The 13,928-nt window shown below is 42.4% G+C and overlaps 1 long non-coding RNA gene across 1 annotated transcript; it reads left to right on the top strand.

The window, feature by feature from the left end:
• The first annotated feature begins 8,320 nt into the window (after positions 1-8,320).
• On the top strand, positions 8,321-10,359 carry LOC308647904. Its single transcript, XR_014021726.1, has 3 exons — positions 8,321-8,579; positions 8,674-8,774; positions 10,289-10,359. It is a non-coding gene; the product is annotated as an uncharacterized lncRNA (long non-coding RNA).
• The last annotated feature ends 3,569 nt before the right edge of the window (positions 10,360-13,928 follow it).

Genomic DNA, 13,928 nt, shown 5'->3' with positions numbered 1-13,928 from the left:
ATATTTTACAAGAAATCCTAGTAGAATTGTTGATCTGAAGTGACATCTGAATGCAGTCACGGTAATGCTCATTTAGTTCTTTCAACAGTTATATCTGGATTTGTAATATTGGGATTGCCAAGATATTTTTGTGTTTATGCAGACAAAGGGATGGAGTATTCAAAATTGGAATTGTTCTGCAAGTGGCATTGGCCTCCTGCCTTAGCTATTTACACCATGAATATTCAAAATTATAGGGTTTGTGTTTGAACTGCAAGAATTTTCTTTTATAAAGGGACACATAAGTGGTGTGATCTAGTTTATAATCATCAGCACCAAAAGTCAAAAGATTGGCACTATTGCAAGGAATGGCTTGCAATGTCCAGATTCAGGCCACAAAACCCTCTGAGGACTTTTGGGATAAGGTACTCCACGTTGGCTGCTTAGAGAAAGATAAAAAAATAAATTCATGAGATACCTCCTGCTTCCACTGATTCATTCCCTCACCTTAGAAGAACATATTTGCTTTAATACACACACACACACACACACACACACACACACACACACAGATGTAGTGTGTGTGTGTGTGTGTATGTATATACACATATATGTTACTTTCACATTTTAAGACTTAGTTCTCCTATGTAAAAACATGATTTCACTTCCAAAAATGCAGATGCTGAAATTTGTTTTTAAATATAATTCCCCATCTCCAAGTCTGGCTCTCTCTCAGAGAAAGGAAATCATTATACAACCTGTAATTGCACGTGACAGTAGAGTGTCAGTGAGTTCATAAGCACTTCCTTGTTTTTCAGGAATCACTTGGTAAGTTTATCTCTCACGTGATCCATGCAGGAAGAACCTGTTTTCCCTTTTACTTTGTCCCTCAACCAAGAATTTACCTTCCAAAAAAAACAAAAAACAAATTTCTTGCTGCTGTAGCAACCTTTTCTGGTACCTGAGCCCACTCCACTAATGCAGCTCAAGGCTTAGGTGAAGTCTGGTGGTTAATGACCGCAACATCCCATAATGCCAACAGTTGTTCCCTCGGTAGATAAATGTCCCAGGCATTTGGCTCATTTCTTTAGCAGCAGGTTTTTAAAATATTCTTGATAGACATCGTCTCCTTTGTCCAAATTATAATAAGTAGCTTTTCTTGGTCCATACAGAAATGTGTGTAGAGCAGATTTCAGCTCATGTCTTCAAACTATATTACCCTTACCTGTAGAGAAGAATCATAGCTTGAATTGGGCACTTGGACCTCCTTTATTTGCTGATTATCAATATTTAATGTTTCTCTCTGATGATGAATTTCTAACAAAATGTCTGTTTCCATTCAGTAAATTATAAATTTCAAAATCTGGCTGGGCAGTGGCAGAGTACTTGCCTAGTATATGTGAGTCACTGGGTTCAATCCTTATCACCATAAAAATAAACAAATAAAATAAAGGCATTCTGTTCATCTACAACTACAAAATACATATGTGTGTGTGTGTGTGTGTATAATAAAAAATATATATATATATATATATATATATATATATATATATATATATATATAATTAAAAATAAATAAATTTGGTGGTGCATGCCTGAAATCCCAGCATCTCAGGAGGCTGAGGTAGGAGGATTTCGTGTTCAAAGACAGCCTCAGCAACTTAGCGAGGCCCTAAGCAACTCAGTGAGACCCTGTCTCTAAATACAAAGTAGGGCTGGCTCAGTGGTTGAATGCCCCTGAGTTCAATCTCTGGTAACAAAATAAAATTTAAGAAATTAAAATAAATAAATAAATTCTAAAATTTCCACAGATGGATTAATGATGGGCTAACAGTTTTGCAGCTAGACAGATGGAGGTAGTTCTACAGCCACAGCAGCTGGGGAGACAAGGGTCTGGGTTGTAGGGCTTGCTCCAGGACATTTATTAGAAATAACAACAGTTAAAAAAGCAGCTCTTCATCTGAGTTCAATAGTGATTGTTATTCTAACAAAGACACAACCAGATTGGCCCATGAAAACAAGCAGAAATCAGGTGAATTTGGGGGGTCAATTTCTTGAATTCTGGTTTGGTGCTGCCCCTCCTCCATCACATTCCTGTCTGATTCTTCTATCTATAGGCTGTCTATTCATAAGGAATGCCAATGGGTGGCATCCTTTGGTTTTTCTTTAAAATCAACTAGCCCCTCCATAAAGCCATCCCAAAGTAACATACAACCCAAATAATATTGAGGTGCTTGCCATACTAAGCTAGCTCTAATATAAGTCTCCTAATTCCCTTCCAAACAGACAGTTTTCCCTAAACCCTGCCTGTTTAGAAATTTTGGATCAATGTCTGCTTAGATTAAGTTTATCCCAAGCTGAAAGAGGCTTCTCTATCACTCCAAAGTTGATGAATGAGCCTGCCTGAGGACCAGTTCCCCTGCCAGACATCTGGGTAGCAGATCTTTGGAAACCCAGAGACATCCAGCCCTTAAAAGTTTTATGATGACAAGAGCAATCGTCCAGAATGTAGGTGAAGAGCACCCTACCTGAATGTCAAGATGCCTTAAGGGAATCTTTCCTCTCTGCTAGACACCAGGCAGACCATAGATAGCCCCCTGCCTTAACCTCAAGACAGAGGACCAAGAGTACCTAATATGGGGACATTGAGTGGAATTCCTTGCCAGTCCATCCTTAGTAAGTGGTGACAGGAAACGACTGTCATCCTATCTGCAGTGTGCTATTAAGAGAACAATGAGAGTAAACTGCACAGGGAGAAAGAACCCCAAACAAGATGGTGGCATCTATTCATTTGGCAAATACTAACTGGATTCTGAGATGACCTTGGGCAGGGCAGGGAGGACCTCTAAATAGAAAAAGTCCTTGATCTTAAGGGGCTCATAGGTAGAAAGAGAGAGAACTCAGGTGTAACTGAGCAGTGTGGTAAACCAAGATAAGTAAAATTTCAGTGAGTAAAAACTGTGAATGAAGATGTGAGCCACATCTTGGCCTACCCATGTTCCACCTGCAACTGGTGGGCAAAATCATGTGATTTTTATCCTGGATTCTATTTGAAGCGAATATTAGGAGAGTTTATAAAGAACTTAGAAGGTTTATACATCTAAAGTACTTAAGATGTCACCTTTTTACCCCCAGTGGCCCATGGCACAGGTATCTTTCAGGCAGTGCCTATGGTTTTATCTGACACCTCCCAGGATCTAGGCCTCAGCAATTATATCCCCTCCCTTCCCTGAGATGTGAGCAACAGATGCATGGTCTCTTAGGCAAAGTCTTTAAGGTCAGATATGTTTTAAAATTTGAACAGTTCAGATTTTGGAAGGGTAATATGCAGCATGTACTATATGTGATCCACCAGCCCTTTTTGAGTTTGGGACCACAACCTCTAATAAAAGGGCTTAAAATTGCAGCATCTACACATTGCACACAAGTTTGTCCCAGCCCCACAATAACTTTGGTCCTCAGAATATTTAAGACTTCAAATTGCAGGAAAGGGACTGCGGAGCTATTTGATGTCCTATCTTCCCAAATTCTATCACATCACTTCAAGGCTCAATTTATTCCCCTTCTCTTTCATGACCTCTTCTCTGAATTCTGAAGGACTCGTGGGACTCATAGTCTACAACATAAAATGCAGCACTTGATACTGCTCTGTTGCTGAGGGCCATTGCCAAGTAGGAATGACGCATCAAAATTTCCTTGCTAGCGTACCCCATGTTAAATGGATTTCGCTGTTGACATTGCATGTAAAGTGACCTTGCTCAAGGACCAAGGCGGATCCGGGTTTAGAGCTGATCAGGTCTGAGGAAGTATCCCGGTGCTTGGGTTTAGGGCGTTCCCGGTTTAAGACAATAGGGGTTTTAGGGAAGTTGGAGGTTGAGGATTATTGCTGCTGGGATTAGGGTGTTCCTGCTGCCTGAGCTCCCGTTGAGTTCTCGTGAGATTCAGAAAGGATTTTGGAAAAAAAGCCTCGTGGAGTAGTTGAATTGGGCTGTGGCAGAACGGGATTGCCCCAGAGCGTGTGTGGAGGCCGGTGTGAGTTCGGGAATAAAGAATTGCTGTTTGAATCTACAAAGCTGTGTGGTGGCTCGTGATTCTGTGCCCAGCCAAGACATTGGCACTCTGTGTTGTTCCCTATTGCTTTTTCATGCATTGGTCCTGTCTTTTGTTGCAGTCTTATATAAATCTTTATGTTTCATGCCAGATGTTGCATTGGGCAAGGATTTCTTTCTTGCAGAAAAGACACATCCAAATTGAAAATTTAAGAACTAGATTTTTGCTTTCAAAAACTTAGGATTGGCCTCTGTTTCAGGATCAGCAGGATTCAGGAGCTCCATCAATCCATGAGGATTCTTTATCATTATTCTCTCTGTGTCTCTTTGTTCCATCTTTCTCCTGTTTCATTGGTGTCATTCTTAGCCAGGATCTCTCCAGATGGTAGCTTACAACAATTAGCTCAGCCATCCCCAGTGGAGACACCTTCTTTGTCTTAACAATTTCACAAAAATTCCCACTGTTTGCTCTAATCGACCAGCATGGTCCTGGACAAGTCTCCACAGCCAAAAACCAACCATGCTATCTTCGACCAACACTAAGCACCTGTTTCCCAAGGGAACAAGTGCTTTCAGACACTGTTGGTAGAATGGGAAATGGTATAGCCAGTCCCTAGGGAGGACTACATGTACATTTACTCTTTGGCAATGCAAGGTCATCTGTAGGAAGCCATCCCACCAATACAGTGGCAAAGAAACAGAATATGTATACACAAAGTTATTTATCATTCGTGATAACAAAAGATTATAAATAATCAAATATACATCAACAGGAGTTTAATATACTTTGGTATACCCATGCAGTGGAGTTGCTAAAAGGAGCAAAGACCATTATGATGGTTAATTTTATGTGACAACACAATTGGGTCATGGGATGCCCAGATATTTGGTTTGGAATAAACACGTGATTCTAGGTGATTTTCTAAGGGTGGTTTTGGTTGACTTTGACATTTCACTCAGTAGACTGAATCAACCTGATTTCCCTCTCTAGTGTGGGTGAGCCTCATCCAATCAGTTGATTGGATGCCTGCATTGAACAAAAAGGTTGATTCAGGGTGTTGGAGGATATAGTTTAGTAGTAAAGTAGTTGCCTAGCATGCACAAGACCCTGGATTTGATTCCAAGAACTGCCAAAAAAGAAAAAGAAAAAAGAAAAAAAAGTAAGAAAGATTTTCTCCTGCCTGACTGCCTTTGACATGAAACATCAACTTCTACCTTAGAGCACAAACTGAAATACTACTTCTTTATGGATCTCAAGTGTGCCAGTTTCTGAGTCTCCATCATGCTGATTTGGGGACTTGTTAGCTTCCATAAATGCCATTCCTTATAGCAAAAATAACTCTCTCTTCCTTCCTCCTCCTCCTCCTCCTCCTCTTCCTCTCCCTCCCCCATCCCTTCTACATCCAATTGGTTCTGTTTCATTGGAGAACACTAATGAATACAAATATCTACATTCACCACCTTGGAGAAGTCTCCAAGATACTTCATTAAATGAGGCAAGCAAGGTGGAAAGAGATATGCAGAATTTGTTATCATTTATCCAAGACAATGAAGGATACAAACACTTATACTATTTCATGTGTGTGTGTGTGTAGATATATATATATATATATATATATATATGAATGTTTCTCAATAATTTTCCTAAATTAAAATTAGAAAACTTTGCTTGATAAAGTATGTCAGGATCATTTCCAATTGGAAGAATTTATCTTGGAGCAACAAAAAATTTGCATTTTCTAGGATGTATTAATTCTGTTTGTGAACATTTGACATTGGGATAGTACAATAAAATATCTACTTCGTGGTTGCTGAGCTCCTTCATGTGGGTTACACAGATGCACTCAATTAGGCTTCCTGAACAATGAATGTGTCAATCACCTAACCTACCTAGGGAGTCTGATATTGTTGAAGTAATTCAGCCTGCAAAATGAGAAACTACTCAGATAGATATAAATCTATGCTATAAATTGAAAATATTGCTGGTTATAGGCAGGAGATGGGACAAGCAAGCAAAACAGTGGAAGATAATAAAACTTGGAGAGGCCGATTCAGAGGCATTTAGTTGAGGTTCAAGAAAGAATCTGTGTATTAGTGCAAGGACTTGGCAAAATTTACTCTCCATTTATTTTTGGAACAGAGTAGGCTCAGAAATCCAAATCATGCAAGTTTTGATATAAAATATCTTCTGAGAAATTGAACCATTTAAAGTTCTTCCCGCTGTTAAACTACTTTGCATCCAACTGCTTAAATTTCACTATAGACTTTCAAATTAGGAGGTTGCAAGGGATTAGTCTAGTGTTCTGCAGCAATCCATCATTCCACGTAACAAAGCATTTCATGATATATGCTTAAAAATATTTGCTGCCTCATTCGAAAATCCCTGCTGACACCTGCTCAAGATGGAAAAGTGACAGCTAATGATGGGCATCCAATCTTGCTTATCCACAGCAAAGTTGTAACAGGTGCTGCCAATGCCCCACTGGTGGGCAGAGTCCTTGAAGGCAGAATTACACCCTCTTGGTCCCTGAAAAGTGTATTTTGAAGATTATGCCCCAAGAAAAACCAGATTTGATTTACTTCAGGTATTGCTCAAGTCTGTGTGTGGATGTATGGGTATATTTATATACATATATGTATATTGTAACATATACATATTATAATATGTATATACATATTATATGTGTGTATATATGCACGAATATATGTATATTTATATACACACACACAAGTGTGTGTGTGTGTGTGTGTGTGTGTGCATACATTGTAAACATTACCTACTGTAGTGAATTTCAAAGAGGTAAATGGACTAAACCTCACTGACTGGACTAAACCCATCCACAGGGACCAGCAATTCCTTTGCAGTGATCACAGAGACCATGGAGGTAAAGACTCAATGTTATGGTTGGATGTGGAATGTTCCCCCAAAGACTCATGTATTGATGACTTGGTCCGTGATGCAGCAATGTTGAGAGGTAGGTCATTTGGGAAGTGATCGGATCCTGAAGGCTCTAACTATATCAGTGGATTAACCCATTGGTAACTGAATGTGTTGGGAGTCAACCCGGCTCCAAAGAAGAGCCGTCCAATGGTGAGCCCTGCTGGCTCACATGATCCTTACCCACCAATCAGAGCCCTGCTGGCTCACATGATCCTTACCCACCAACCAGAGCCCCACTGGCTCACCTGATCCTTACCCACCAATCAGACTAGCCCTACTGCTCACCTGATCCTTACCCACCAATAAAAAAGCACCCCATGCCAACTGTCAAACCACCCCCGGCTCTATAAATATGCAGAGCTATTCTTCAATAAACGGGCATTTTCTCCGATGGCAAGCCTTGATGGTTCTTTTTGAATGGACTACTGGGAAGTGGTAGAGGCTGTGGAATGTGAGACCTAGTTGAAGGAGTGGGTCCTCATAGGTGTGCCTTTGAGACTACAACTTATCTCTGGCCCCTTCTTCTCTTCCAGTTTTATGGTTACCAGGGGCTGAGCAGCTTTCCTCTGAAACAACTCCTGCCATGATGTTTCTGTCTTGGAACCAGGCAACCATGGACTGAAATCTCTAAAACCATGAGCCATAGTAAATCTTTCCTCCTCTACATTGTTTTTCTCAGGTATTTGTCACAGTGACAAAAAACTAACACATTTATTAAAGGAGGAAAGTAGCTCATATGTCACTCACCCAGTCCCCACAAAATTTCCATTTCTTTGCCCATTGGATGGGATAATCCTGAGGCAAGTTTCCAGGGGATATCATCCCCCTTTCCCAAAATGTTACCTAGTGTAGTGGTTTTCAAAGATGTAAATAGGAGCCTAACTGACTGGACTAAATCCATCCACAGTGATCAAAGAGACCTCAGAGGTAATAACTCAATGTTATGTTTCCCATCAACACACTGTGTTGGCTGCCTCCTCTTCCTTGTCTCACTTCTCCACTTCCCAGTTTGTAGTTCCTAGATAAACTCTGCATACTTAAATATTTGGGGGGATCTGCTATTCAGAACCCAAACCAAAACATGTCCAGAGACCTACTAACCCTTCTGCTAAATCCAGCAGCTCATAAAATGGAATCCAAGCCTTCTTTCTAGACAGTCATGCCAGAGGCAACAAAGACTGGTTAATTTTAGGTGCCAACTCAATTTGATTAAGGAATATCTAGAGAACTGGCAAAACATTATTTCTGGGTGTGTCTGTGAGGTTGTTCTCAGAAACTGGCATGTGAATGAGTGCACAGAGTCGGGAAGCCCTGCCCTCAATGTGGGAAGGCACCATCCAATCCGCTGGGAGTCTGGATGGAACAAAAAGAGAAAGAATTTTTTTCTATCTAGTCACACCTTAATTTTCCTGACTGTGGGCATCAGAGCTTCAAACTCTCTGGCCTCTGAACTTCAGGACCTAAATCAGTGACTCTTCGTACCTTTGGGACCTCTGACTGGGCTCTCCTGGTTCTGAGGCATTCAGACTTGGACTTGGCTTCACTACTGGTATCCTGCAGTCTCTGGATTGCAGATTGCCTGCCATGGGCTTCTTAGCCTCCAGCATCATGTGAGTCAATTCCTCTTACAAATGCCTTTTCTTATATCTTTATCTTATTTTGGTGTATCTCTCTGAATCCTAATATACCATATTAATGCTACAGGAATCAAACCAGAACTGTGGAGAAAGAATAGGGCCAACAGGGAAGTGGCTGCTGGATCCTATTGATTCGATTGTAGACAGAGGCTGAGATTCCCTATGACTGTGAGTATAAGCCCAATTGAGATCCACTGAGCCTAATTCAGATCATGCAGATTATAGCCTCCTGATAAGACTCTGTCCTCAGCAGAGGAGGGAAAACCAGTGGTTATGTGACTGCTACCAGGTCACCTACCAAGCCATAGCCAATCTGGCAATTTGTCTTTCTACATCCCTGTTCTGGACCTGTGTTTGTGTCACCGGATCACAGAGTTTCCCAAACCTTTCACAACTACCCAGCGTTTTCCTGGTGTTGTGATTTCCTGGTGTTGAGCACTTTCTCCAAAGTTCAGAAATGTTAAGGACGCGCTTGGAAACCAGTCCCCAGTTTCAGTGAAATTGTATTCTTCATTCTATTGTGTTCCTAGGTCACAGATAAACAGCTCTTTAGACCCCTGAGTCGCTTTGATCATTTAGCCTTTCATCCTCCATCTATACCCAGCAGCCTCGCCCCTCGGGGGCCTGCGTGAGTCCAGACTCTGTAACGTTAATCTGTGGATCTGTCTGATACACATATGCTTAGCTGGAGTCATAAATGCCTTCATTATCCCAGACCACCCAGCTAATATTTTATTTACAAGATGAATGCCCAAGCCATACAATGGCCTTGTTGTACTACACGCTTAGGCTGTGGTGAAGCCTAGCCATAATCTTCTCGTTCATAAAGGACCCACAGGGCTCAGGTTATCCTTACTACTTTTGTGAGCACTTGCAAAATCCTTTGGAAAACCAGCATAGTTTACAGCAGTATCTCATGCCACCCGTCTCCCCAGTGCCATTCATGGAGATTTCCAAACAGCCCCATGTACCACACACACACAGGGTGGCCGCCACCAGCACTGGTGCACGCCCACGTGCCAGGACTGTTTCAGGGGCCCAACCCATTGCTAGGGGAGGCTCTCCTTCTCTCCCCTACCTCCCAGACCCACTCCCCATCCCCTCTGCCTCTTCCATCTCTTTTGAAAGGAGTTTGTGCTCTGCTGCTCACTTAGAAATACAGGAAGTCTCTGTAAAATAATAGAGCCACTGGTCAAATGAAACTCCTGCAGGAATGAACACATTCTATCCTGCCTCAACATATCCTGGAGGAGAGCAAGGGGAGATGCCTGTGTGTTGTGAATGAATGCCCACCCTGGCAATTTATTTTTCCAGGGATAAAAATGCCTTTTTACTGCTCTAAACTATTGGTGAAAATTCTCAGTCTCAGGCACTGAGAATACCCTCTGTGGTATTGCCCCTGGCACAAAGATGTTCACAGTAGCCAGTGAACCAGCAAACATTGGCATCACCAGGAGCTGGTTAGAAATGAGGAATCCTGGATTCTTTCCTGTACTATTAAATCAGAATCTGTATTTTTAACAAGATCCCCAGGTGATAAGAACCTGAGAAGATCTGCTATAAAAAAATCACTGTTAAATATTCCGAAGAGAGAAAGTTAAAAGGCTGCTTGATATGGACCACCTTAGAAGGAGGAAAGGGTGGTCATTTCTATTTCTCAGGCTTTTTTTTTTCTCCCCCAGCAATTTCCAGCATTCTAGAATTCCTCAAAACAGTTGGTTCCCCCAGAAGCCTGGTGAGAATTATTCTGGAAGAAAATAAAGAATACATGAGATATGAAGCCTGTGTTTGGTGTATTCTTGACGGGGAGAATAGGAGACACAGGGAAAGCCACAGGTGACATCAACTCTCCATGACATCACTAAGAGCCACTCCAGGGTCACAAGCTCACAGAGGCCTAGAGGTGACAGCTTTAGCAATTTTAAAATACCTCAGTCACATGCCACACCGATGTTTCTATTTAAGGCATTTCCATTTTGTACAAGCACATTTCATTCCTTCTCTTTTTAGACCTGTTTTTCCAGAATATGCACGTTTTCCCAAGGAAACACATTCAGCTTGAGCTGCCAACAAAATAGAAAGGAAACCTTTCCATTCCTACGGCATCATCTCTGCCTTAGTGATACGACTCAGGAGTAGTCAAGTTCATGTCCCTACTCTGGGTTTTCTTGTTTGATCTGCTTCATTGGCTTTATTAGTTCCCTCTAGACCATGGTTCTATTCTGGGGAAGATTTTGTCCCCCAGGGGACATTTGGCAATGTTTGGGGATGTTGTTTGAGGTTTCACATCTGCAGATAAGAAGATGGTACTGGCCCATAGTGGGCAGAGGCCAGGGATGTTGGTAACTGAACTACAATTCACAGATCAGTTCCACAACCAAGGATGGTTTGGCCCAAAATGTCAAAAGTGCTAGAGCTCAGAAATCCTCTCTAGCCAGTTCTGGCTGTAACTACATTCCGTAGCCATCCTAACACTTATTCCACAAGAGGTCTCTCCACCTGACCTGTCTAGATACTGGGATTTAATAACCATCCTGTCTCATTTATTAAATGCTTCATCTATTCCAGGAATTGCTATATGTGTTTTTTTGTGAATTTTCCAAAAGCTTGTTATGCTTTATAACAACCTTGGGGGCTTCTGCTACTACCACTGTCATTATTATCATGCTCCACTCAATAGATAAGGAAACTGAGACTCAAAGGGGAATAGTTTGTATGAGGAAATGGTTGAAGCCAGGATTTGCATCCAAGCAGATTGCCTCCAGAGCCTGCTTTCTTAACACAACACAATTTCAATAACTAAATATTTGCCAATGCATTCAGGGTGACAGAAATTCCATGGCTAGAGAGTTTGTTCCAGACCTCAGGAACCATAGACCTGTGAGTGTCCCTCTCAGGACAGCATATTCTTTTACAAATATTGCTTTGTCCCCAAGATCTAGGTGAATCGTGGGAAATAGGAGTGAAAAGAACCAGTGTTCATTTGGGAAAACCTAGAGGGCAGAAACATTACAATGTCTCTGTGAGAATGTTTCCCATTCCTTTAAATCTCAATATATAGCAGTAGCCTACAAATGGGTGGGAGTAACAGAGTTGGAGCCAACACAGTTAATGTTTGCTAATGCAAAAGATAAATAGCCTTATGTGTTAGTTAGTTAGTTCTCCATCACTGTGATGAAATACCTGAGATAAATAATATTCAAGAAGGAAAGGTTTATTTTGGCTCTCACAGTTTCAGAGGTTTTAGTCCATGGTTGTTTGGCCATGTTGTTTTTCACCTGTGGGAGTGTGTGGACAAGGAAACTGCTTACATTATGGAAGCTGGGAAACAGAGAGAGGGTGAGTGAGTGGGGATTGGGTTCCAAATATCCCCTTCAAGGGCACATACCCATTTACCTAACTTCTTTCTACTAGGCCCCACCTCCTAAAGGCGCCACCATCTCCCAATAGCACCATGGGCTAGGGACTAAGCTTTTAACAAGATCCAAACCGTAACATCCAACATCTGGAAACAGGGCCTATGAAAGTGGAGGATGAGTGAGCTGTGGTAATTCTCTTCCTACTGTTTGAGGAACAAAATACAATGCCGTCTGATTTTGGCAGATCTGAGAATCCCATTATTTCTAGTAGAGCTAATCACACTTGAGGAAAAGGTGGGAGAGAAACAGTTTTCTTTAGTCATCATGAGTTACAAAAACCCCAGCTCAAGTTTCACCAGTCACACGGCTAAAGGCCCATTCCTGCCATCTCGTCCTTGCACCCCAACTATCTCCCCATCACACAGCAGCCAAGGCAGTGCTGACAACCAAATGCAGTGTGTAGTGATTCAATCATCCACCAGATTTTTTGGACAGAAATTGGAGTTCAAGTATTTAAATGATTTAATGTGACTAATTATTTTATCTATTACAGGTAGAATTTTTTTGCTAAGCCATTTTATCTGAAACTGATAAAAATGTAAGCAGCACCAATCAAATGTGAATCAGCCATCTATAGACAAATTCCAGGAACTAAGTGCTAGGCATTCTTTATATGCTTATCTTATTTAATCTTCACAACTTGCCGTTTAATGGGTGAAGAAATTGAGATTCAGAGAGTGGCAGAGCTGAACCCAAGCCTGGTCCTAACAACAAGGGCTCCTTAAAATATTGTTCTGCTCTTACCTATCAAGATAAGTTCTTGTGTTTTAGGCTTTATTGCTTAGAGATACTAAGTCTTAAAAGGATTAGAGTCTGTACCTGTTTTAAAGTCTTTTAAATGATTGCTTTGTAACTGGTTAAATAGCTGTCATTTTAGGTTACTACAATATAGGGGACACCCTGAATATACATAACCAGAGATGCATATATCTTAGAACTGTTGGGAGGACTGGGGAAGATGGCGGCGAAGGGAGTGCATCATTCCCGTGTACCGCGTCACTGTTCGGAAGAATGATGAGTTAGAACAGCTAAAAACTATCTTGTTAGGAATTTCTAGCAAAACTGGGGTGCTCCAAAACCTAGTGGAAGGATTTTCATCGCACGAGGATCAGCTACAGGGGCTCAAACGCGAGCGATTTGTCCACACGGAGGGTCACGCTGCTTATTCAGCAAATCGCCCCGTGGCTAGAATCTGCGGCACGCGCTGGGAAGCAAGAGATAGCAACGCAAAGATACAGCGCTGCGGATTCTGTGGGCTCCTGCCAGCTGTGCAATCACTGTACACAGTGCTGAATTCTGGGTTTGAGACGGGGGAAGGAAGCGGTCCAGTTCGGTTCTCCACCAGTCAGACCACAGAGGAAGCCAGCAGCCACCATCTTGGAGAGTTGACGTCATCATCCCTGTTTTCGACTGATCACAGCTCATTCAACCATAGAACAGGTAATTTCAGGCTGCCATTCGCCTGTGTCTCGCAAATTACTCAGGCGCAGTGCTAAAGAACCCGCGGAAACTGCTTCTTGGGGCCTGCTCCTATCAGAGCATGCACAGAGCCCAGAGCGGCTGGGTTCTGGCTCCCGGAACTGCTCTGGCCCAGGGCTGAAGAATCCGTGGAAACTGCTTCTTGGGGCCTGCTCCTATCAGAACATACACGGAGCCCGGGGCGGCCGAATTCTGGCTCCCGGAACTGCTCTGGCCCAGGGCTAAGGAGCCCGCGGAGGCTGCTTCTTGGAGCCTGCTCCTATCAGAGCATGCACGGAGCCCAGAGCGGCCGAGTTCTGGCTCCCGGAGCTGCTCTGACCCAAAGCTGAGGAACCCGCGGAGACTGCTTCTCGGTCCGGATCCTGCTGAGTGCTGTGGGGGCCAGAGGGGCAGAGCAGAACTGCAGCCCGCGTCCAGAACAGCC

Source organism: Spermophilus citellus (assembly GCF_964194105.1).
Source record: "Spermophilus citellus genome assembly, chromosome: 4".
NCBI classification, from domain to species: Eukaryota; Metazoa; Chordata; class Mammalia; order Rodentia; family Sciuridae; genus Spermophilus; species Spermophilus citellus.
This window is presented reverse-complemented; position numbering and strand designations above follow the sequence as displayed.